Here is a 25,314-nt window from a genome sequence, read left to right as displayed (position 1 = left end):
AATTTAATTGTTTTCCATCTGGGACCAAACTATAACTTACGGAATTGTAGGTTAAGTTCAACATGGAAAGGATGTATTTTACATAAAATTTGGCAAGACTATGGATGATCATTATTCATGTGGATTTAATAAACATTCTATTATTTTTATGCATATTTGTATCTTATATCTCACTTCTGTGCACAGAGTAGGTGCTCAACTAATTTTGTTAAGTGACTTTAAAAAATGTATGGACATCCAATATGTGAGGCACTAGGTTAGATCCTGCAGGCCCTTATCTCAGGGATATTTCAATTTATATATACATATTTCATAGGCATATATGTGTACATCTATGTATGTATATACATATACATAAACACACAATGTAAAGAAATCTTATTAGCCCTTTCTCCTATGTAGTTTGAAGTCTAATTTTATTATTAATTTTTTAATTATGAGTAGGTTAATGGTGTCAAGTCAAAAATGTTTACATTTAAAATAGCTATATAAAATACTATTATATTGAAAACCCAAGAAATAGTCATGCTGTAAAACTTTATGTATACTGGATTTTCTAAACTCAGAATGTTTGACCTGAAATAAACTGAAGTTTACATTTGAAGTGCTTTGAGATCAACTTCAACAACAGTACAAGACTAAGTAATCAAACTAAAGGAGACCTAGTAAATCAATTGAGGAAAGTTTGTCAAGCCTTTAAAAGCACATTTGCATATACAAAATCAATATAGTAACTAGAAATGAGTTTGACTCATCAAAGCTGGCAGAAATTTAACTTTCTGAAAGTAAGTTTTGCCATTATTGATTGAGAATTCATGAATTCAAGTAAATATTCTATTACAAAGACATCTTGCACTCAGACTAGCCATCTATCTTTTACTTCTAATAGTGAGGGTTTTCTTTTTTCGCTAGCATACATGGTTATTGGAAAGCATATATTCAACAGGCATTTATGAACACCCACACAAATTAAGCACTGGGAATATAACATTAAAAAAAAATCAAAGTCTCTCACCTTGTAAACCATACCTTCTAGTGAGAAGAGACAATGGATTAAGAGGAACAGATAAAAACAGTTACACACATGTGACATGTCAGGTGAACCAAGTGACAGACATAAAAATCATGTGCAGTGATGAAGGCCCTAGAGGAAGTGATGGGCAAAGGCATGCTACTCACTGCTGTAGACAAATGGTTTAGGGAAGACTTCTCTGAGAAAGTGGTATTTCAACAGAGATTCAAATGAAATAAGGATAACATCTATGTAGCTATCTGGAAAAAAGGTGTTTCAGGTTCAAGGAACAGCAGGTGCAAAGGCTCTGAAGTAAGACTGACATTCTTAAAGAACTATCAAAGAAGTCCCAAGTAGGTGGAACACAGTGAACTAGAGAAAGTGGTACAAGGTGAGGTCAGAGCGGTGACATAAGGTCAAATCATATAGAGCCTTGTAGGCCATAAAAAATATTCTGAACATTATTCTGGCTAAATAAGAGTTATTTCATTAGAAAAGTGATATGATAAAATTTAAGCTTAAAGAAAACCATCACTCTTTCGTATGAACTGACTCTGGATGTAGTGATAGGAAAGGAGCAGGGATAGAAATGGGAAGACCATGTAGAGACTATTTTCATACCCCAGGCTAGAAATAAAGTGGGTTAGATTATAGAGTTTAGATGTAAGTGGTGAGAAGTATCCAATTCCAAATATATTTTAAAGATTAGAGCTAACAGATTTGCTGATGGGTTGGATAGTGGATGTGGGAAAATTAAAAAGAAGGATCAAGAACTCCAAGATTTTGGAGTGGAGTCATTGGAAGATAGAGGAGTTACCATTTGCACAGAAAGGAACATTGGGAATGCAGCATATTTTGTGGAGAAAATCTAACACTAGTTTTAGATATGTTAGCTTTGAGATGCATATTATACATAGAAGTGGGGACAGCATGCAGCTAGTTGGATATATAAGTCAACTTGAGAGAAAGCCAGGCTGGCATTGTATAAAAGTGAGAATCATGGCTTCATGACTTTATATATTACTTTAAATAGTATTTTATTTCAGTTAGTAGGTAGGGAGAAGAGGAAGGACCAGTGAAGCCTACTGAAAAGGGAGAGGTGGTGTCTCTGAGGTAGAACAAATAAAGTAAATTCTGTCAACAATGCTGATGGATTTGGACTGAGTAAAATGACAACTGAGAATTGACTATTGGTTTTGACAAAAGGAGAGTTCACTAGTGGTCTTAACAGAGCAGTCTTTATACCTGCCTAAGTCAGCACCTTATCATTCTCTGCTTCTTTATACTGTTTTAGCTCCTTTTTCGTGCTTGTACTTACTTGACATTACATGTGTGGGTGTGGTATGTGTGGTGTGTTTGTCATCCTGCAGTAGATGATACAACCCTTGAAGGTAGAGATTGTGTCTTATCTCATGTGAGTTTTATTCCAGTACCTGTAATATGCCTAGCGCATACTGAGTACTTAATAAATATGTAGTGAATGAATATTTGCTTATAATGTAGTCCAGGTCAGTTTTTCTAATTTTCTCAATAGCTGAAATAAGCACTTCAAGGGTGTGGAGTGGGGGAATTTGGTGGAGATGTTCAAAAGGTATAAACTTCCAGTTACAAATGAGCTCTGGGGATGTAACGTACAGCATGGTGACTATAGTTAACAATATTGTATTGTATATTTGCAGTTGCTAAAAGAGTAGACCTTAGAAGTTCTAATCACAAGGAAAAAATTGTAATCATGTGAGGTGATGGATGTTAACTAATCATATTGTGGTGATCATTTTGCAATATATACACATTATATGTCAATTATATCTCAAAAGTGAGGTGGGGAGAAATACGCATTTCAAAGCATTTGTAGGAAAAAAATTAAAATTCATGTTTAGATTTTCTTAAGTTACAAACTCAGTTTTCATTGAGTAAAAAGACTTGACTCAGGCCTTCAGGATGAGAAATGGAATGGGAATTCAGGAGGTCAATTTTAGCATGAGGTGTGTTTCTCACATATCCTCACTGTAAGAATAATTACGTGTATAAACCTAGGCGAGGGCACTCTATTACTCATAGCTCCTCTTTCTCCAAATACACAAAGAGTTCTACTGTTTGCAACATGAGTTACTCTCTGGTGATAAGTTAAGCCAGACATTAGCAATTTTCAGGGAGGAAGTGGGCAGGGTGTGGGTTATGGTTGTTTAGAAGCAGTCCCTCAAAAGAGTTTCCTTCTCTCTTTCAGGGTGTCCCTGATGCCAGCCCAGAGAAATCTAGAGAGTCAGGGAAATTGTGCTAGGTATGCTTTAGGGTGCTTGCCCAACTCATGCACGTTTTAGATTAAATGCCCCAGCCACAGCACCTGCTGAGTGATCATCAGGTTACAGATTCAGCTGCTGCCATCACAGAGAACTGGAACAGGGTGGGGGAACATCTAACCAGAGGGCGCCTCAGGACCAGTACCCTTTAACTTCCCTGATCTAATCTGCAAAAGTAAACTAGGCTAATCAGATACCCCCTGGGACGAACTTGACTCCAACATTTGAAGGAGAGTTGGTGTGGTTGTTTGAATGCAAGGCCTTGAGGCTGGGACTGAGCTGGCAACTAGCAAATAATTCATGAGCAAGGTGAGTAAGGAGATGAAGCCACTTGGGCCAGAGGGACCATAATTCAAATTCAGCAGGGGTGAAGAGAGATGTAAGAAGGAGAGAGAGATAGGGAGAAAGAGATTTCTAAATCTTTTTTTCCTTTTTGTCTTTCCTCAGGCCTGGTTGTTTAAATTTTTTAAGGATTTATGAGGCCCCTCCATATCCTTACAATAAACCCTGTTTGCTAGAGGTTGTTTGAGAGTTATGGTGCTTAGAACCCAAAGACCCGTCATCAGAGGGAAGACAAAAAGAGAAGCTGTGACTGTTTCTCCATGCCCTCTGTAGGTTTTCAAAAGTTGACACCTCCTTATTCTGCTGCTTATAGAAATCGTTTTCTTCATTCAAAAGATGACTATAATATGCTCCCATCCTTGCCCAACCCAGGGGTTTCTACAGCACACCTAATGCCAAAAATAAAAAGAACAAAACAGCGTATGTACGTGGAAAGTCAGAAAGAGGGGTGGTGGGGGGTGTACTCTGGGGAGTCTTGGAAAGTTTTGGAGCTATTTAATTGAGTTTTCCCTATGCCTCTGTCCACATCACCATCAGGAAGCTTATAGTTTACACAGCAATAAAAATGGAAAAATCTCAGTACCTTAACAAAGTCTGAAGTCGTCTGCAGGTCTGGGCGCCCCTCCAGGGCAGTGAACGTCCGTGTGCTGACTGAGCATCCAAGCCTGCTTCAATCAGATCATCAGAGGCACCTTACAGGCACCATTCAGCACATGCTTCCAGTCACCAAGCAGGGGAGGAGAGCCCTGGACAGTTGACACTCACTGCAGGCTGCACTCACATTTCGTTGGCCTGACCTCTTCATTTAGCCACACCTAATTTCAAGGGGGTCAGAAGTATGTAATCCCCTCACATGTCCAAAAATAGATGGACAAGTGGGAGGTGTAATTATAAAAGGTAATTATGCCAACATTTTTAAATAATCCATCTTACCTTGTGGTTATTGTTGAACACCCAGTAGCTAGGGCGTGCCCTATTTCTGTTTTACATGCCAAGATTCTCCTGCATGACTGTTGCTCCTTGCACTGAACCTCTCCTTCTGTCCCTGTTGCATGGCCTCTACAGGGGTGACTCAGATACACACCACTTAGACCAGCCTGGATATCATTACATAGTGCCTGGGCCCTGTGTCCCTAAGCCAGATTCTCAGCATTGCCACTACTTCTGGTGCTCTTGCTAGCTCCTTCTAGGCCAAGGTTAGGTGCTGCCTCACTCACTGAGCTCTAGTGTCTCTGTAGATGAGCAGTGCGGGGCAACAGCTGACAGTTGTGAATGTTATACAAACTTGACTAGAAGAAATACCCTCTTAATGTTTCTTAGCTACAACTAGAAGTACTAAGATCTCTAATTTTCAAAGATGTAAACAGATTACCTAGAAATATGAATATATTTATATAGAGACATTCAGCAAATACAGTTTATTTTTGTGAAACACTGCCTTTTATAAGAAGTTAGCATAACCAGTTACTATGCTGCATAAATGAAAAACAGTTTCTGTGAATAACATGTTTTGGTACTATTTTTATACAACAAAACAAGCTCTTTCTCTTACTTTGTTACTCCCACAGTATGCTAGGTAGTCCTTTGTGTTCACCTGACTAGGCTATAATACCCAATTATTTAACCAAATGCTAGTCTAGGTGTTTCTGTGAAGGTATTTTGTAGATGTGGTTAACATCTATTGTAATTTTATAATCAATTAAGGAAGAATTACCCTCAACTCTGTGGGTGGGGCTCATCCAATCAGTTGAAGGCCTTAAGAGCCAAAGCAGTTTTCTCTGGAGAAGGAATTCCGTTTCAAGATCAAAACATCAGCTCCTGCCTGAGTTTCCCTCCAGTCAGACTGCCCTACAGATTTCAGTATCACCAGCCTACATTTGTGTCAGCCAGTTCCCTAAACAAACCTCTTTATACATACACACACAGAAGTATATATATATTCTCCTATTGGTTTTGTGACAAACCCCGACTTATACCTACAATGTATATTTATTTCCTAATTCAAGGTCAGCAGTTATTGTAAATATGAATGAATGCCTTATATGCACCCATATTTGTCTCTCATACATGTGCACTTGCCTACACACATATATATGCAATACATCACTTAGTAGGAACATATCACATAATCATTCAAAGATAAAGTTTTTGATTTAACTTTCTAGAGTAAAAAATCACTTAATTTTTCTCATTTATAGCCTAAATGAATAATTTCCATTCTCCCAGATATACCAACTTCTCAGGTAGTTGTAATAGATAATCAGTTATCTAAGTTTGGGTTTCCCAGATGTAAACCCTAAGATGAAGATTCATGTAAAAAGTGATTTATTACAGAGTTTTCCAAAGAAGAGTAGGGCAAGTGACAGGAAAAGGAAGGAAGCCAGGTAAGGGTGAGATGTCTAGTGAAGATCCAAGGATGTTAACTTTTGCTCAATACTGCAAGGACCTCTTGCAGACTTAAGAGTCAGACCTCCAAGCTGTCCCCCTCAGGGACCAGGGAGCTGAGTGTATTGACTCACCAGTCATTGCTGGAGATGTAAATTCCTGGGCACATCTCAGGCACATGCCAGGGAAGTCTGAGGACAGAACTCCAGCAGAGATGCAGGTGAAAAGCACATAGGGGGCTGTGTGCCAGGAAAAGGCAAAGATTCGGAGAGCATATGGGTAGGCCCTCAGAATATCTGCTGGTCAGAATTGTAAACCCCTAGGATAGAGAAACAGTGCAAGGAAATAACCAAATCATTTTATTGAAAGCATACAGTTTTTAAAAAGTCCTCTCTCTTCTTCCAGCACTTCAAATGAGTCTCCTCTCACCTCCATAATGAACTTACCACCCTAGGAGTAAGTATGATGTGATTTCATGGGCAGATGGCCTCACTCCTGCCCCATTTCCAATAACTAAATAATGCCCCTTCTATCATGTGCAATTCTTAAGTTTCAGAATACATCATTTAGTCTCTTTATGGATAGACTAATGTGAAAATATGCCCAAGACAGGAAATATATAAATTAAAAATTTTTTTTGTATAGTTAATGTACAATTACTTGAACAACATTATGGTTACTAGACTCCCCCTTTTATCAAGTCCCCCCATACACCCCATTACAGTCACTATCCATCAGCATAGTAAGATGCTATAGAATCATTACTTGTCTTCTCTGCATATAATGCCTTTCCCATGTCCCCCCCGCCACTACATTATGTGTGCTAATCGTAATTCCCCTTTTTCCCCTTTATCCCTCCCTTTCCACCCATCCTTCGCAGTCCCTTTCCCTTTAGCAACTGTTAGTCCATTCTTGGGTTCTGTGAGTCTGCTGCTGTTTTGTTCCTTCAGTTTTTCCTTTGTTGTTATACTCCACAGATGAGTGAAATCATTTGATACTTGTCTTTCTCTGCCTGGCTTATTTCACTGAGCATAATACCCTCTAGCTGCATTCATGTTGTTGCAAATGGTAGGATTTGTTTTTTTCTTATGGCTGAATAATATTCCATTGTGTATATGTACCACATCTTCTTTATCCATTCATCTACTGATGGACACTTAGGTTGCTTCCATTTCTTGGCTATTGTAAATAGTACTGCAATAAACATAGGGGTGCATATGTCTTTTCCAAACTGGGCTGCTGCATTCTTAGGGTAAATTCCTAGGAGTGGAATTCCTGGGTCAAATAGGAAATATATTTATTCAACTTATGACTGAGATATGTCCTGGTCTAAGCACTCTGCCCAGCCGTAGAAGGCATTGGATGTATGCTGGATGTTTTATCTGTTTCAAAGCCTCATTTCAAACCTGACTCATCCCCATGATTCATGCAGAATCATGGGCTCGTAGTTCTATGGATCAAGACTGGGTATAGTATGTCACCTCCCCTTCATCAGATTCTTTTCTTTAAAGATTGGATTCAGTCTTTCTTTGGAAGACAGGTCATATTTATACTGAGGCATTTTCAGTGCCATGTTATTCTACTCTATAGTTCAGGAAAGCAGAGAAAGAGTTTCTACAGAAAAAGAAAGAAATATGAATCAGACATGCAGAGAAGAACAGAGGTGAAAGACAGAAGAAAGATGGCTAGTATTCCATTTCCTGATTCCACTGCATGATAGTTCTTATGGTCCATGAGATCCCAATATATTCTTATCAATCATCCCATTTTGTTTTGCAGTTGGGTTAAAGTTCCATTATAGCAACCAAGGAGTAATAAATAGCAAGGGGAAACTAAGAATAACAAATTCTCTCAGCTTTGGACTCTGCCTGGGAGGAATCTTGGGAAGAGACCAGTGGAAATCCCTTACCTCCAGGCATCTGGCTGAGTATGGAGTGACTCAGAAGCAAAAGTGGTGAAATGGACAGCCCTGGAGGTAGAAGAAGGCTTTTATGCTGATAGAAACACTTTTCAGAGGACTTGGGTTGTCCAGATCTTCAAAGTTTCATACTATCTTAAAACTGACCTGTGAGAATCTTCCATGATCTGTTACTTCTTCTTCTCATATCTCTCTTCACAGATCTTTTGCCTTCCCCTCATTCATCTGAAATTAGTATGGTGGTTACCACAAGGTGTGAAAACTTTGGTGGTGCCAAACAAAGAAACAGGAAGTGATGCTAAGGAAGCATTACAAGGTGTTAAAGCTAGAAAGGCTTTAGTAAAAATATGGGAGAGGAAAGTGCCCTTTCTTATCTAGGTAAAAGACTGATGCTAAGCTCCTGTGACTTCAACTATCTCCCCAAAACTATATATTACTTACATACCTTAGATTTCAGAAGTGAGGGAGTATAGAGGTGGGGATGCACATTTACATGTTTATTGTAATTGAAAAACAAAATAGGGTTTTCTTTTCCTCACAGAAAAGCCTAATTTAGATTATTGGTTTCACAATTAAGAACTGGCTTTGCCAATTAAGTTCTTGGGCAGATATTTTTCCTCTAAATTAAATAAATTTAATTTGTTGCTCTAATGTTTTGATGAAAACTATTTAATGCACTAGCCAATATACAATTTGCTAGAACTTATAATCATGTTTAACTATTAAACTTCAGTATAAAACTTTAGTTAGCAACTGAAACTATGCTTCTAAAAAATTACTTTAGGAGGTACTCAAGCAAAACATTTAATACCCCTAGATTAGCAAAACACTTTCCCATGTCTGGATTAAACCACTATGATCAAGGCCAGCTGACCAAACCCATTTTTTTTCTTTTCATACCTTTGAACCTCAGGACCTTAAGGCTGCAACACTTTGATTGATTAGCTGAGTGACCAAGGTGTAAAAGCATCACTAATTTCTTGTTTTGACTCGAGAGAGAGAAAAGAGAACACAAGCATACTGGAAGGTGGTAGTTTTTGATCTTCAAGAGAAAATGAATCAAAACAATGAACTTTACCTTTTTTATAATTCTGCATAATGTTAAAATCAACCTTTTATAGTACACTTAATAAAATGGTGGTTATCGCAGAGACGGAGAAGTTCAACTCTTTCTGTGTCACGCTATTGCATGTCCAGGCTATACAGGCTATGGAGCCAAATAATCTGATATGCAAGTAAACTCTCACATTACTAGCTACTTTCATGAGCAGGTTACTTCAAGCTTACGAGTCTCAACTTCTTAATTTGAAAAATGTGAACAATAATAACTATCATGGTATTCTTATGATTTAAAAAAAACTTGTAAAGACCCTATCATTGTGCCTTACATAGTGTATATGGCCCAAAATATCTGTTTCCTTTCCTTTTCTCTTGTACCTATGAAGAGACATATTAAAGCAATGTAGAGAATATATTGCATAGCACATATATAATACTGGATAACATGTAAACAGATATACCTGACTAAGTGGGAATATTGTAAAATTGATTAGATTTCCTAAAAAGTCCTTTTAGTACAAGTTGCCACCACAAAGCTTTAAAATTGACTACTATAATTTGGTGATCACTTTCTTCCTCTATTTGAATCTGTATAATTTTTTTTAAAAAATCTACTCAAGTACAACATACATACAGAAAAGTGAAAAAGTCATAGTGTATAGCTCAATGAATTACTGCCAAGCTAGCACACTTGTGTAAACATGACAGACACAGGGAATAAACATTACCAGCTGCACAGAATCACCCCCCTTCCATCTTGGACTCCCTCCCTAGTATTGATCCCTTTCTTGTCCCTAAAGATAACCATATTTGGGACTTATAATAACACAGATAAGTTTTTACCAATTTGAAGTTTATGTAAATGGGATCAAACAATATTAACATTATGTATCTGTCTTCTTTCACTCAACTTTTGTGTATGTGTGAAACTTTTTTTCATTTGCATTACTCAATAGTATTATTATGTATGTATATTTATTGAAATATGTTATTGTTGATGAACATATTGGTTGTTTCCAGTTTGGGGAGTATTACCAATAATGCTGCAGTGAATATTACTAAACTTTTCATCTGGGGCACATGTATGCATTTCTTTTGGTCTTAAAAGGCAGGAGTTAAATTGTGGAATTATGAAGAATATTTATGATAAACTTGAGCAAATCCTAGTAAACAACCTTCCAAAGTGGCTGTAACAACTTAACACTGTACCCCCCAGCAATTTATAGTAGCTCCTGTTGCTCCAAATTCTCACTCTACACTTGGTTTTCTGTTTTGTTTTGTTTTTACCATTTTGGTGGCTAACCACTACACACCTGCCAAAATCATGTTTTTACTTTCTAGTTCTAATGAATGTCTAGTGACAATGAACATCTGATGTCTAGTGATAATGAGCACCTTTCATGTTTTTTGGCTATATTAGTATTCTTTTTTATAAGTGATGTTTCAAGTCTATTGCCATATACCTATTGAACTGTCTTTTACTTACTGATGTCTAGAACTCTATTTTAGATACCAACCTGTTGTTGGCTATGTCTTCTCCCACTTTGTAACTTAACCTTTCATCTCTATTAATAATGTCTTTTCATATTCTTAGTTTAAGGTACTCCAACTTGTCCATCTTTCCTTTCTAGCCAGCACGTTTTCTGCTTTCAGAAATCTTTATCTCACTTTTATAATGACATTCTTTATGGCATCTTCTAGACACTTTATTCTTTTACATGTCATATTTATTCTACACTCCATCTGAAATTGACTTTTATTTATTGCATGTGGTAGAGGTTAGGCTTTATTTTTTCCACATGGAAAAAAACATCCAATTAACATAACATTATTTATTGAAAAGACAGTCATTTTGCCACTATTCTGCAGTGCCATATTAAACATAAATCAAGTATTCATATATATTCAGGTCTGTTTCTGAATACTTTATTCTGATTTGGTAGTCCCTTCACCTATCCTTGCACCAATATTGTTCTTTCTTTATTATTGTAGTTCTGTTATTACTTTGATATTGAGTAGAGCATATTGCTCCAATTTTTTGGTCTCCAAGGTTGCCTTGGTTATTTGCATTTCAATATTTATTTCTACAAAAAAAATCCACTGGGATTTTAATTAGGATTGCATTCAATTTTTAGATTAATTTTGGGAAGATTTTTACAATATTAGGTCTTCCAATCCATGAACATGGCATATTTTTCCATTTATTTGGGTCTTTAGTTCCTGTCAATATTGCTTACCATTTATGGGGGAGAGGCATTGTATATATTTCTTTAGATTTTTAAAACCAAAAGTATGGATTTTTTTGGTAAGATATTTTTCCTCTAAATTCTGAGGAGGAGTTAACTGATTTAGAATTTGACTGATTTTTTGTGAAGGCCAGATTCTTCAGTCTGATGCTCATTTGCACACAGGCATAAGGTAATAAGGCTACGGTGAATGTGCTAATTTCCTGGGATATATTATTTTAATTTTGTATAGTAATAACTTCAATGAGTTATAATTCAGTATTATGAAAGGCTTCCAAAGAAATGGCCATATGAAGAACATTTCAAATATTTTTTATATCATATTCAATGCATTTTAAGTTAGAATTTATTCACATAGTAAGTTGTGTCTAGAATTTAGTGTAAGGGAAATATTCATTTTTGTAATGAAATGATATACCACCTATATTAGTCAGGGTCACTTCAGAAAACAGGTAGCAAACTTAATTTAAGTACTTTGAAGGAAGCTTAATGAGGAAATTCTTTACAATGATATGGGCAGGATGTGTGCATTACCATGAAGCTGGTAATAGTGAAGTGTCACAGCTACTCTTGCATCTAAAATGACAAGAGGGAGTATTACCAAACCCTGAGAGTGGGCTCCTGGAAAGTCCTGTGACCCTCAGGGTAGGCACACAGCCAGCAGCATAATCCCCATAGGAATGGAATTCTTTTTGCTGATTATTCTCTTTCCAGTGACCCCATCAGCTCAAACCAGTCAAAAGCCAAAAATTAAGAGAATACTGATTCAGTTCATACATCCCAGCTTCCAGGGGATAGAGCCCAAAGCAGAGAAGTATACAGAATGGCTCCAGAGGGCCAAACAGAAGACATCTAACATATTTGTTTTATAAATCAAGAAAATCTTTAAAACCCTGTTTTCCTTGACTTCCAGGAAGTTAAACGACCTAGCAGTCAACTTCACTAATAATGGTACACCTGGACCTTTTACCTTATATCTTCACCTTCATCTTTGTAGTGCATGCTGTTGGTGTCCCACTGCTGTTGCCTTTACCAGTCTGTCTCCATCACCTTTTACTGGATTGTTGGCTAATAATTCACTATTGCCCCCTCTCTCTCTTCATTCCTTCAAGAAGTCGACCAGTGACAGACTGATACAGCAGTACAATAGCTGGCCCGTTTGTCACTATGTGGGACTAACTCTATGATTCAATCTGTGCTTCGAAATTCCCAGAAGGGATCAGACTAAAGCTAGTGCCTAACTATACTACATACTTGGTTAGTTTGTTCCACTTACCTATCTGGCTTCTCCCTTCTGCTGTCCTAAGGGCACTTCCCCAGAAAATCACTAGAACATGAATCCCTGTCTTAGGTTCCACCTCTAAAATACCAGACCTAAGATGTCCTGTAATATGACACATGTGTACTTGTTAAGAGGACATATTTTGTGGTATCTTTGATGATTTATTTTATAAAAGCCAGCACTATTAAGTGCCAAAAAATAGACTGGCAATTCAATAAGTACTTTACATGCATTTTACAATTTTATCATCTCAGCAAACCAAAGAAGAACAGTCATAATTTTCACCCTATTACTTAAGGGTTAAGGACTATTCTGAGGACACACAGATAGTAAATGGCAAAACTGATATTCAAAACTCATCTATTCAACTCTAGAACTAAGCTCCTAACCACTAAAATATGTTGCCCACTTTTTGAATTTTAAAAAAATCTAGTATTTATTGAGAACTAACTAACCACTTTACCTGTTAAATCCTCTCATGTTCTATAAAGTAGATACTGAAATTATCCCTATTTTACAAAAGAGGAAAACTGAGAAGTAGATAATATATATGAGATATACAACCTGGAATTAAAGTTCCCCATCTCCAGGGAGTGCCTGTTTCTTTCTTCAGCATTTCTTCTAGAGGTATGTGAATGGACTATATCACATAAGAAAGAGTCTATTTTACAAAGATTATAGTTGTATGCCTATCCCACTAAATACACAGACAGCAAATATTTATTTCTGTATTTCTAGCACTTCCTGCAATGTTGGGCACATAGTAGGTATTCTTTAATTGCAATTAATTAACTGACTGAAGGAATTCATAGGTTGGGAAAATTAATCTTGTCTTAGTTCAGGCTGCTATAACAGAATACCATAGACTGGGTGGTTTAAACGTGTATTCCTCACAGTTCTGGAGGCTGGGAAGTCCAGGTTGAAGAAGCCAGCTGTGCGGGGAGGGCTCCCTTCGTGGTTTGCAGATGGCTGTCTTCTCATTGTATCCCCCTATAGTGGAGAGCAGAGAGAGAGAGGGAGCAAGCTCTAGTGTGTCTTCTTATAGGGCACCAATCCCATCCATGACAGCCTCACCCTCATAACCTAATTACCTCCCAAAGACCCCATCTCTTCATACCATCACATTGGGAGTTAGGATTTCAACATTTGAATTTTGGAAGACATGAACATCCAATCCTAACAATGCTTTTTCAATTACATTATAATCTGTTGCTGAATTCTTGTTACTCAGTGAATTTGGTGGGAGAAACTCTCTTTTCAGCCTTTTATTTTTCCTTCCTGAGACTCACTTTAATCTGTGACTCTACATATTCCCATCTGGTATTGCAGATATATTCCTTTAAAAAATGAGTCATTGACTATTAAGACTGAAATGGTATCATAAAAATCCTCTCATCTAAACTCTCATCTTACAAATAGAAAATGTAAGACATGGAGAAGCTGAATCTTTACAAAAAGTAGCTTGTCACAAAGTAGCTCACAGCAAGCCAATCTGGACCTGGTCCAGTGCTGTTTCTATTGGTCCACGTTGCCTACTTAACACAGTGTGTATTGTGTTAAGGAGTATTTTGAAGAAAGCTTATATGTGTATATATGTATTTATATGTATTTATATTTAGACCTTCATCACCTGTGATAACTACATCATTTAAGAACAATAAAATGACTGCATTGGGGTATGGGTGGAGACTTGATAATCAATAAACCACATTGATTTTTCATGTGAAACCTTCATAAGAGTGTATATCAATCATACCTTAATAAAAATTTTTAAAAAAAGAACAATAAAAGAGCTATCAATTATTGAGTCTTAATATGTGTCCAGCATTATGCTGGGAGTTCTACATACCTGTTGCATTCAGCCATCCAGTCTCATGTGAGAAGAATTGTTATAGTCTCCTGTTATAAATAAATAAATTGAAGGGCAAAGATGTTAAGCAGATTACCCAAGTGGTGGTTTTGAATCACAAAATCTTGACTCCAGAGGCTTCCATTCTTTAAACACTAATACTGAGAAGGTTTGTTCTAATTTTGCCACCCATGAAATTTCTGATAGAAAATAAACATTTCTATTGCTTAGCAAAAAAGTCATTGAAACCAAGAAATTTGAGGTTCAGCTTTCTCCTTCTCTCACTGAAAGCCATCAATGGCAAAATATACTTTGAGGCAATTTTAACATTAAGGAATTAGAAAGGAACAAATACTATGTACAAAAATAAAAATCACTCAAATTTTGCTACCTAATAACAATAAAATCATATTTTTAGTACAGTTCTTACTATTTTAAGTCAAAGAAATCTTACTTTTTCTGTAACTCTATCATAGTTGTTTTTCTAATACAAATACTTTATAAATTTATAACAAAGTAGAACTATTTTTATTAATTCATAAGAAATAGAATATAAGAAGGCAAAGAAACTGTTCCAGTGAAAATTATCATCAACATACATGCTTATTGTTGTTGAAATATTATTAAGTGTAGAGAGTAAAAAAAAGTGTTTAATAAAAAAACCTCTTAAATATTACATGTTTTACTTACAGACTGTTGCCCTATTGGGAATCACACAAGTTTACCATCTACATTTCCTCAAGGGAAAGGCAAAAACCTACGTCTACTTGCCAAAAGGCATTCTCAGTATATATTTAGATATAAAAATGAAAGTGTATGTGAATTTGTCTTTAATACACATTTTTCTCTGAGAGACTATCACCATTTTTCTTCAGCTAAGACCTACGTAGAAGGTACACAATTAAATGTATTATTTGGATTTGGTTGCTCTGAAGCAACTCTTCTGAAAACAAGTACTGTATTTCAATTTTATTTGCAAACTGTATTGAAAGGAATGGAAATAGGTCAGCCTGTTTTGAATATATTTTAATGTAATACAGGTATCAACAGTTGTTTCCCCGGCCTTTGGAAATCTGAATAAACATGGCCTGGTTTCTATTTGAAGGCCTAGTAGCAGTTCAAAACTCTCTTTAGAATGTTTGTTCCTCTTGTTTTCTCACATCTTTCTATGCCTCTGAGCTCTGTCTCTGTGTGCTATTCTATTTCTCTGCTGTGTCAAGCCCTGATGCAAATATCACCTCCTTCACTATTTCCTCAAAGTTTTGACCTCAGTCAGCATTTTATGATTTAGTGAACTTACCGAATATATGATAGGTTCATTCTGAGGGAGGATCTTTTCACACAATCCACAGCATTCTACCATCTTCTTACTTTGCTTCTTCTCTTCCTTTGATCAGCCTCTAAGGCCTGAAGGCCGTTTGGTCCTTGGGTCACAGCCCCCTCTGCCAATGGGTTCTCTCAAGTGAACCAGCCCTGCCTGTTGCTCTGCCTTCTCAGTCGCTGCTGGAATTCCAGTGAGAAAACGCTCTCCATTTTTTAATATTAAGAAGATATAAATCTTCTAAATTCTTTTGAGTAAGTGACCCTTTCTTCTTATTTCAAAGTCAGTTCCAAAATAAGACACGACCTGCGTAAAGAAAAATACATCAAAAGCAAATGTACTTAATAATGTAAAAGTCACCAAAAAGATAGTATTACCCAATTTAAAAAATAGAGCTCAGCCTTAACCATGCCTTTAAAAATATGTAACAACTATGGCTAATTTTATATAAAGAGAGAGAAAAACTTTGAATAAAGGGAGAAAAGAATTAAAGTTTGGAAGATGCTCTGGCCTGTGGAATAGGTGAGGATAATTTCCATGAGCAGGTGGGATGAAATATATTTGGCAAGACCAAGCTCCTTTTTTCAGTTATTAAGAAATAGATTTAGAGACAAAAAAGCATTGGGAGACTAAAACAAGCACCCAGGCAGCCATCACCAAGAGAAAGAAAGAAACCATTACAAGTACAATTGATGCCTCCTGTGAACACTCCCTTATTGCATTCACCTGAATTTGATATCACTCTTCTTAATGTTTTGTATTTCTACTACATATGCATGAATTATAAAAATGCTATTATACTCCATATATTCTTTAGCAGCTTACTTTTTCAATATTGTTTTCATGTCCATACATTTAGTTTTAGTTCTTTCATTTTAATTACTGTATAGGTTTAATCATATGAATAAGTAGATGTTTATCTGTAGTCTCAGTAACAGACTATTTTCTTTTGTTTTTGTTTTGCTATTAAAAACAATGGTGCTATGAGCATTTTGGTAAGCTTCTCTTTGTGTACATGTGTAGATAGTGTATATCTAATAGCAGAATAACTGGTTCAAAGGTATGTACATCTTCAATTTCATTTGATATTCCAGTGTGTTTGGTAATGTGGCTGAACCAATTACACCAATGTATGTGATCTTCATTAACACTTTTAATTTTATCCAATCAGATGCATGTGGAAGAGTATCTCATTGTGTTTTCAAACTGCATTTTTCTGAGTAAATGTGAAGTTCAGCATCTTTTAGTATGCTTACTGGCCGTTTGGTTTCCTTGTGGTAAATTGTCAACTCTGGTGGGTTTGTACTATATTAACTCGGCTGGGCTAGATCTGTTCCCCAGAATGCCCTTCCCTGTACCGTTCCAGTTAGGGTTGACCAAAGAGAACTTTGTATGAGATTTGGAAGGCAGAAGTGAAGCAGCTGCCATTTTGCTTTGGAAATTATCATTATTAGATACAGTAGAAATAGATAGAGAGCTGTCTGTGGTCCACCTTGCCCTTTTTTCCCTGCTACATTTAGCTTCTCTTCATGGAGGCCATCCTGATGATCTCTTGTGATCCTAAGCTCCCATTAGGCCCAGAAGCCATGGCCTTCTGTAGGCCTCTCCACCAACACTCCAGTGGCTGGAAGCACCTGGCTTCAGGAGAGCTAGTTAGTGACTTGTTTCTGATTCTTCATTTTCTCCCTTTGGAATCTTCATTCCACTATTTCTCCCATGATTGTGTGAGTTCTTATTACTATAATAATAAGTTCCTCAGACAAAAACAAAACAAAACAAAAACTAGAAAAACTGGAAGCAGTTGAAGAGCTCATAAAGTTGTGAGAATCTAACGAGCTAAGATCTGAGAGAGTCAGGGGCTGAAGTGAGCCTAACAGGTGGCTTAGCTTTTGGTCACAAAGCATTTGCCAAATCCTAAGCATCTATCCACATTCCAAGATGATGAGTGTAATAGTTACGTAGAAGGTAAACTAGGTGGAAAGTGACCAAGAGGACAAGAGCCTAAGCAAAGCTTTAGGCAATTTTACAGAGTGGGTGCGGAGGGAGGGAAGGAGAAAAAAATTAAATAGGGAGTTCTCCAAGAAAAAGGGGCCCTGGCAGAAACTTTGGCTTCCAATTGGATGAAGAGGTCCACTTTATGTGTGATTGCTAGCCAGTAATAGAACAGAATTCATAAAATGATGCCCAGCTTCAAATCAATTTAAACCTCCATTATACAAAGGTTATCTGCCCCACATTCCTTAACTGATAAAAGCAAAAGTAAATCCTTTATAGAGAAAGATAGCATCATTCTGCTTAAATTATTTTTAGAAAATTTTGTAAAAAATACTCTGCATTCAATAAAATTACTGTACATAGTCAATAAAAATACTGTATAAAAATCAAAATGTATACCAAGAAATATATTCAAGTGAGCAGAAAACAATAGTTTAAAAAAACAGTAGAAACAAACACACTGGAAATATATATTGGAGTTTTCAGACAGAGGTTTTAAAATACCTACGATTATGATATTTAAGAAAATAGAAGAAAAGATGAATTTTACCAGAAAATAAAAATTCATAAAAATAAATCTAAAATAAATTTTTGAACTGAAATATACATAATTAAATTTTAAAACTCTGCAGATGAGTTCAGCACAAACGAAAGGTTAGTGAACTAAAGCACCAAAAGAGAAAAAATACAGAAAAACACAGATAAGAGATACATGGATACATAGTGAAAAGTTATAAGATATATGCAATTGATGCCAGAAGAGAGAAAATTGGAAAAGAACCAGTATTTGAAGAGTTGACTGAAAATTTTGCCAAGCTGATAAAAAACCTATCGCTACATATCTAAGAAGTACAATACACAAGACAAGACAAATATCAAGAATATCACATGTAGAAACATAAGAGTAAACTTCATGAAAATCAAAGGAAAAAATTCTTAAAATCAATCAATAAAAATGCCAGAAGATATTTTAAAATGCAATTTAACAAGTTGAGTTTAAAATTTATACAGAAATGCAAAGGGCCAAAAATAGCCAAGACATTCTTGAAGGAAAAGACCTCAAAGATTTTGAGTTTAGAGAAATATTTTTAAAACAAGAACAATAAATATTAATAAGTAGCACTACATCAAAATGCTGTTCACCAACAGATACCATTAAGATAATGACTCAAAGAGTGGGGGAAGATATCTGCTACAGATAAGACTAGTAAGAAAATACAGACAGAAGACAAACTAACGGAAAAATGGGTGAGAGATGTTAAACTGGCACTTTAAAAATTTAGAATGAGCAAGTGATCAGTGCACATATAAGATTTTTCATCACCTTCATCATCAAGAAAATTTAAATTGTAAGTATGAGATTCCTCTTACTAGAATGGTTTAAAATTATAAAGTATCATAAAGCCTTGTTGTGCAGAGATGTAGAGCAAGTAGATCTATCATAGATGGTTGAAAAAGGATTGGTATAAGGACTTTGGAAAGCTTTAGCATTAATTCCTCAGTTTCAATGTACATATTCCTGAACACCAGAGATTTCACACCTAGGTTCATACTCAAAGACACATATAAGTCCTTCACAGAAAAAAAAATCTTGATTGCCTTATTTTGTGCTTGCCAGTGGAAACAACTCAAATGTCCACTGAACACAGAATGGGCAAAATTTCATAGATTCATACAACAGAATAGTTTATAACACTGAGCATGAATGAACCCCACCTAAAAATAACTTTAAAAAGAAAATGTTTGTAAGCAGTTTTTCTGCCAACACCTGAAATCTGGCCCCCAGTGGGAACTGGTCTGAGAACCGCCCTGCAAGCAGCTGGACAGGGCTTTGCTAAATCGTAGGGTAGGGGGAGAGCTCTGCCTCCACTGAGGTTGTAGACAACTGGAAGGAGACGTGCCTTTACCTTAACAACAAGTAAATGAGGGATAAACTACAGAATCATAACTTCCCTTAAGCCCATCACAGGGCTGAGATTTTAGGGTAGCCAAGTAGCCTGACCTCTAAGGAATGACACATCATTCAGGAAGAGACAGTAGGAGAGCAGTGAGCCTGCAGCTTTCTGATTTAGTTCTAGATGCTGCGCAGAGAGCATCTGGGAGTTCCTGGAGGTGAAAAGCCATATAAATGCTAATTTGCCCTAGGGCAGGTCCCTTTCAGAATTTGAGATCACTCCAAATGTTTCTATTTTTCATCTCACTTCAAGTGCGTTCTTTAAAAAGTTTTCCAAGAATTCATAATTGTTATAAGCAAAAGGGTTAGTCCAATACAAGCATCTCTATCACGATAAGAAACTTACAAATTAAATTTTTGTCTTGATCTTATATCAAACAATTTTGCTAAGCTTTCCTTAATTTTAGTAATTTTTAAAAATACATTTTAACATTTAAAATGTATAATACATAATGTCTGAGGAGAACAATTGCAATTTCTCTTTTTTAATCTGTATGCCTTAATTTTTAATTTTGTTCTTATATTGGCTAAAACCTTTGGGGAAAAATGTAAAAATAATCATTAAAAGCAGATGTCCTTGTCCTGTTCCTTATTTCAAAAAAAGAAATCTAAGTTTCACCATTCCATATTATGCATGCTGCAAAACTGATAGATACTGTTTGTTAAGTTATGGAAATCTCTTTCTATTTGTAGTTTGCTGAGAGTTTATTATCACATATGAATATTGAATTTTATTAAATGTTTGATCTTCATCTGTTCTGATATTTATGTGATTTTTTTCCATGAAATTATAATTATAGAAAATTATTATATGAATGGGTTATATGGATGATCTAATGTTAAAACAACCTTGTATTTCAGAGATAAGCCCAGATTTGCCATGATATATATATATAATATTCTGCAATTTTAAACATTTTATTTATTTGTGTGTGTATATGTAAGTCCAGATTTGTCATTATGTATGTGTATATATATATATATATATCTTCTGTGATTTTAAACATTTTATATGTTTGTGTATGTGTATATATATATATATATGAGAGTATATATATATATGAGTATATGTGTGTATAGTTTTATATTATTTCTGGATACAATTGGCTAATATTTTTAAAGGATTTTTATATCTATATATGAGCTAAGTTATAATCTTATTTTTTATTATCTTTTTTCTAGTTTTGCTACCAAGATTATTATAGTCTTATAAAATTAATTGGGATTTTTTTCTCTTATTTTTATTATATGGAACAGAGTTCATGGGATAAAGACTACCTGTTACACGATTTTTGAAAGGACTTTACTGTAAAATCATGTGACCTAGTGTTTTGTTTGTAGATTTTTAACTACTCTTTCAATTACTTTACTTGTTATAGGTCTATACTCCTATAGGCCTATGTTTTCTTGAGACAGCTCTGGTAAGATTGATTTTTTCTAGTAACTTATCCATTTTATCTAAATTTGTAATATATTGGAATACAAATATATAATTAACTCTCCTGTCATATAGTTCTTTTTTAAAGTATCAATTTTTATGTGTCCTCCTCTCTGTTGATTCACCTTGCTATGAATGTCTTTTCCCATTCTCCTTTTCTCTCCTTCTGTAATGCCCACTTAGATATATGCTGGTCCTTCCATTTTATGTTTCATGTCACTTTTTTCTCTTTCCCATTTCCTATTTCTTTTCCCTCATGTTTCTCATTCTAATTTCTTGAAACATACTTTACTCCATTATGTTCTTTTCAATCTGCTTTAACCTAATCCCACCTCCAAGTATTTTATCATTCATTACATACTTTATTTTTCACCTTTCTCTTGGTTTATTATTTTGGATAATATGTCTCTCCCATGTGTTCAATTTCTCCTTTTATTCCTACTATAATTTCAAACATTATTATGAGACACCAGATAAGTCTTTCATCTGAATATTTTAGGAGTATATGTCTGCCATTTATTTTCTTGTTAACTTTGGCTCATCATGGATGTTTTTCCTCAGACGTTTTGTAATTTTGAACCAGGAAATCATCTTTGACAGACCTTATCTATTAGAATCCTGGATGAATGTCTTGATGTTTTAACCTTACAGAGCAGTTTGGGTTTGCATCTACTAAACTTAAAAACATTACCATATTGGGAGAAACGCTTTGTATATTGATTTCTAGACCATGGAAACTGTGTGAAATTAAATCCCTAATTTTATTAAAATAGGCCTGTGGATAGGATGTTTTTTTGGGAATATTTTTTGTTTGTTGATTTTTGTTTTTGTTTTTTCCTGCCTAGAGCCAAAAATGGCACCAAGTGCTTTTGTCATATCTATTTTCAACTTGGAGAGACTTTAATGAAGTTCACACTTTCATTGTAGATGATGTCCTTCATGTGTCGTAGTTATGAGTCAACCTCATTTCAACTTATCAACTCACAGGTGCCCAGGACTTCATGTGGCCTTTAAAGGCCAAGTCTCTTGGTTACTCAGCCTAGCGAAACCTCTAGGACTGCCAAATCGCCAGGGCCTGATTATAACACTGGTTTTCAATTTCTCCTACTTTTGGAGACACGGGAGGTTTCCTTTAATTACTTGTGAGCTCAGATATTTTAAGATGTTTATTAAGGATTTTCACAGGTTCGCCTCAAGAGGGCTTTTTTTTTCACCATCAAATACACACACAAAAAAACTTTTCAATGCAAACTATAGACTAGGTTTCTCAGTAGCTGATGATCACTGCTAAGAAATGTAAAATATTTCCTATATAAGAAAATGGCTTAGATATTAAACTATATTATACTAAACAAGCTATTGTTTTCACTGGATAATATAAAACAATCAAATATAATTTATGAAGAAACCATACTGTTCAAAATTATTGAAGGCTTCAAAAACCTTTTATTTTTATGGGTTACAGCTATCATTATTTACTATATTATAAATTAAAACTTTAAAAACAAATTTTTTATTAATAAAAACACATTTTAACATAAGGTATTGTCATGAAAATTCTATTTTCCAAAAAAAAAAAAGTGAGAAAGGCATCAGTGTTTCATATATTTGCATATTTTCTTAATAGAAAAAGAGCTGAATTCTCATATGCTTCTGCATTCAATGTGTTACAATACCTGGCTGCACTTACTGAAGAACTGGTAGTATATATTGCAAATGTGTGAAGAAAACCCAGTCTCAGAGATATGTAGTTGGAAAAAAAGAGAAGTATTTTAATAAATTTTTCAGATCACTATGGATATTTTTCTTTGATTCATCATCTTTCTAGGCTGCTAAATTCAAAGGGCATGGCTAAGCACTGGAATAGTGTGAAGTGGGGGAAATAAGGATAGAATACCATTGTACTGGTGTCCCTATGTCCCATAATTACAGACACAACAGATACTGCTTAAATTTACAACGCTCCTTTCTTACCTTAAAGCTTTCTCTTATCTGCCTTTTCCTATAATACCATTTTTTCGCCCAACTTTCTTCTCCTGAGTATTTCCAAAACATCATATAGAAAGGTTTGAGAGAAAACCAGGGAAAAGACAAGATGCAGTACGGCTAGAACGCTGGAGATGGAAGAAACAGACAGTAGCAATGATGGAATGACAAGAGGCCTAGAAGACATTGCTGTTGAACAAATAATAAAGCAGAAAAGAGGAAGACAAGAAACAAAAAGCAAGCAATAGGATAGAGAAATCAAATAGAAGATAGGCACAAATACCCAAAAGACAGGGGCAGAGAACTGAGAATAAGGAAAATTTTATTTCTTTCATTTATCAGAAAGTGAGCTACTTTTACAGAGAGTAGGAACAATAATATAAAATAGTTAGCATGGTTTATCCAACTTAATATTTTATTGGTAAATAAGCTTCCAGGAGACCGTATGGTCATCCATGGATGTCCTTACTCCAAAGATTTAGGAACTGTCAATAAAAATCCATCCCTCCTTAGAAAGAAAGTCATCTCTGACCACTATACACAGTGGTATCAGACACTTTTCAGAATGTTTTCATTTCTTCTTAGCTTGTTCTAACTCTTGGAGTACAATATAATCTATCTCCCTGTTGTGTAAAATAACTCTTTTACCACCCATTTTTATGTTTACTTATTTCACATTTCAAAGAGTTACATCTCATGCCAGTTTCTCATTTTCGCATGTTGAAACTTTTATCTTTGGGTTCTAATCTAATTAAAGAGTTCTGCTATCCTCTTAATGCTCTCAGATTCCCATTGTTGGGCTTAATTTCTTTTGTGTCCTTGTTTATGAGTTTGTGCACTATCCAATTTTTTATTCTTTTATTTTCTTTAAGAATAACTAGCTTTTGAGTCCCACCACCTCCCACCGCTCACCTCTGGCAAGATATCACAGAGAACCAGTGTCTTCAGAAAAAGGGTTTATAATGATTGCCTAGTCCTTTATCTGGATCATTGCTTTCTCCAAGTTTTCCATTCCATGCATAAAGTATGGATTAGTCTTCCATAAGCACTTTCTTTCTGGATTTTGTTAAATAGAAATTCATTTGTCATTTTTATGCTTTCTCATACCAAAAGAGATTTCTGCAGTTTATCTCCTTCAGCTTAGAATTTCAATTTTACTGCAATAAAAAGTTTACACCTTTTATAGATTGGGAGATTTAACTATGGACCACTTCCTCTGAATCATTTATTAATCAATTAAAAAAAGGACTACAGAGATGAGTGTATTTATCATTATTCTGTAATTCCTGTTCAAGCCCATTGTAAAACCATGGCTATCATCACTGGGTGACTCAATGAATTTTTTTTTAAATTTTTTATTAAGGTATGATTGAATACACTCTTATGAAGGTTTCACATGAAAAAATAATGTGGTTACTACATTTACCCATATTATCAAGTCCCCACCCATACCCCAATGCAGTCACTGTCCATCAGTGCAGCAAGATGCCAGAGATCCACTATGCCCCTTCTCTGTGCTACACTGTTCTCCCCATGATCCCCCACACCATGTGTACTAAACATAATACCCCTCAATGACTCAATGAATTTTAATAGTATTTGATATGGAAAGATATCTTAAAATCTGAATAAATTACAGAATTACTGGTCCTCATTTTTCTCCTTTCATTCCAAATAAGTACCAGCTCTCTTAAACACAGAACATAAGCTTTTATGTTAATATAATATATGTAGCTTTATATGTTCAATGCTCCAATGCTTTATTTTAAATTCTAACTCTCTGAAATGGAAGAGAGAGTTAGTAATTGGTAGTTCCCAGTATTCTCTCTGGAGACTTGTTATAAATGATTATCACATTGGAAAATAACCAGCTGTTTTTGAACATTCTGGTTTTGAACATTTGAAAGCTTGAACATTCTGGGAAATATTTCACAATTGCACACCTTAAATTTTTCCAATCTTGTAGGTCTGTGACAATCAGGTGAATTATTTATATTTACTTAGTGATTTAGTATAGAACAACCTGTAGTTCTACTTCTGTACAACTTAGAAATTGAAAATGTCAATTCTGAAATAATTTAGGATGAGAAGCTCCCTAAACTTTTTCCTAGTAAAGACCCACACAAATAATTTATTATTCTCCAGTTGCTCTCTTTTCCATCCCAAATTCTCCTTTTATGCCATGATCTTCAAATAATTCCACTATGGATTTCTTAGCTGAACTTCT

At 35.3% G+C, this 25,314-nt stretch overlaps 1 long non-coding RNA gene across 1 annotated transcript; it reads right to left on the bottom strand.

The window, feature by feature from the left end:
* Positions 1–13,357: 13,357 nt before the first annotated feature.
* LOC140849378 (uncharacterized) lies at positions 13,358–16,014 on the bottom strand. The gene is made up of 3 exons (XR_012131111.1): positions 15,694–16,014; positions 14,394–14,443; positions 13,358–13,534 (listed from the first exon to the last, which is right to left on the bottom strand). It is a non-coding gene; the product is annotated as an uncharacterized lncRNA (long non-coding RNA).
* Positions 16,015–25,314: the final 9,300 nt, after the last annotated feature.

The sequence above is a fragment of the Manis javanica genome, chromosome 5 (assembly GCF_040802235.1).
Source record: "Manis javanica isolate MJ-LG chromosome 5, MJ_LKY, whole genome shotgun sequence".
Taxonomy (NCBI): Eukaryota; Metazoa; Chordata; class Mammalia; order Pholidota; family Manidae; genus Manis; species Manis javanica.
The sequence above is the reverse complement of the archived record's forward strand: the minus strand, read 5'-3'. Positions and strand labels throughout refer to the sequence as shown.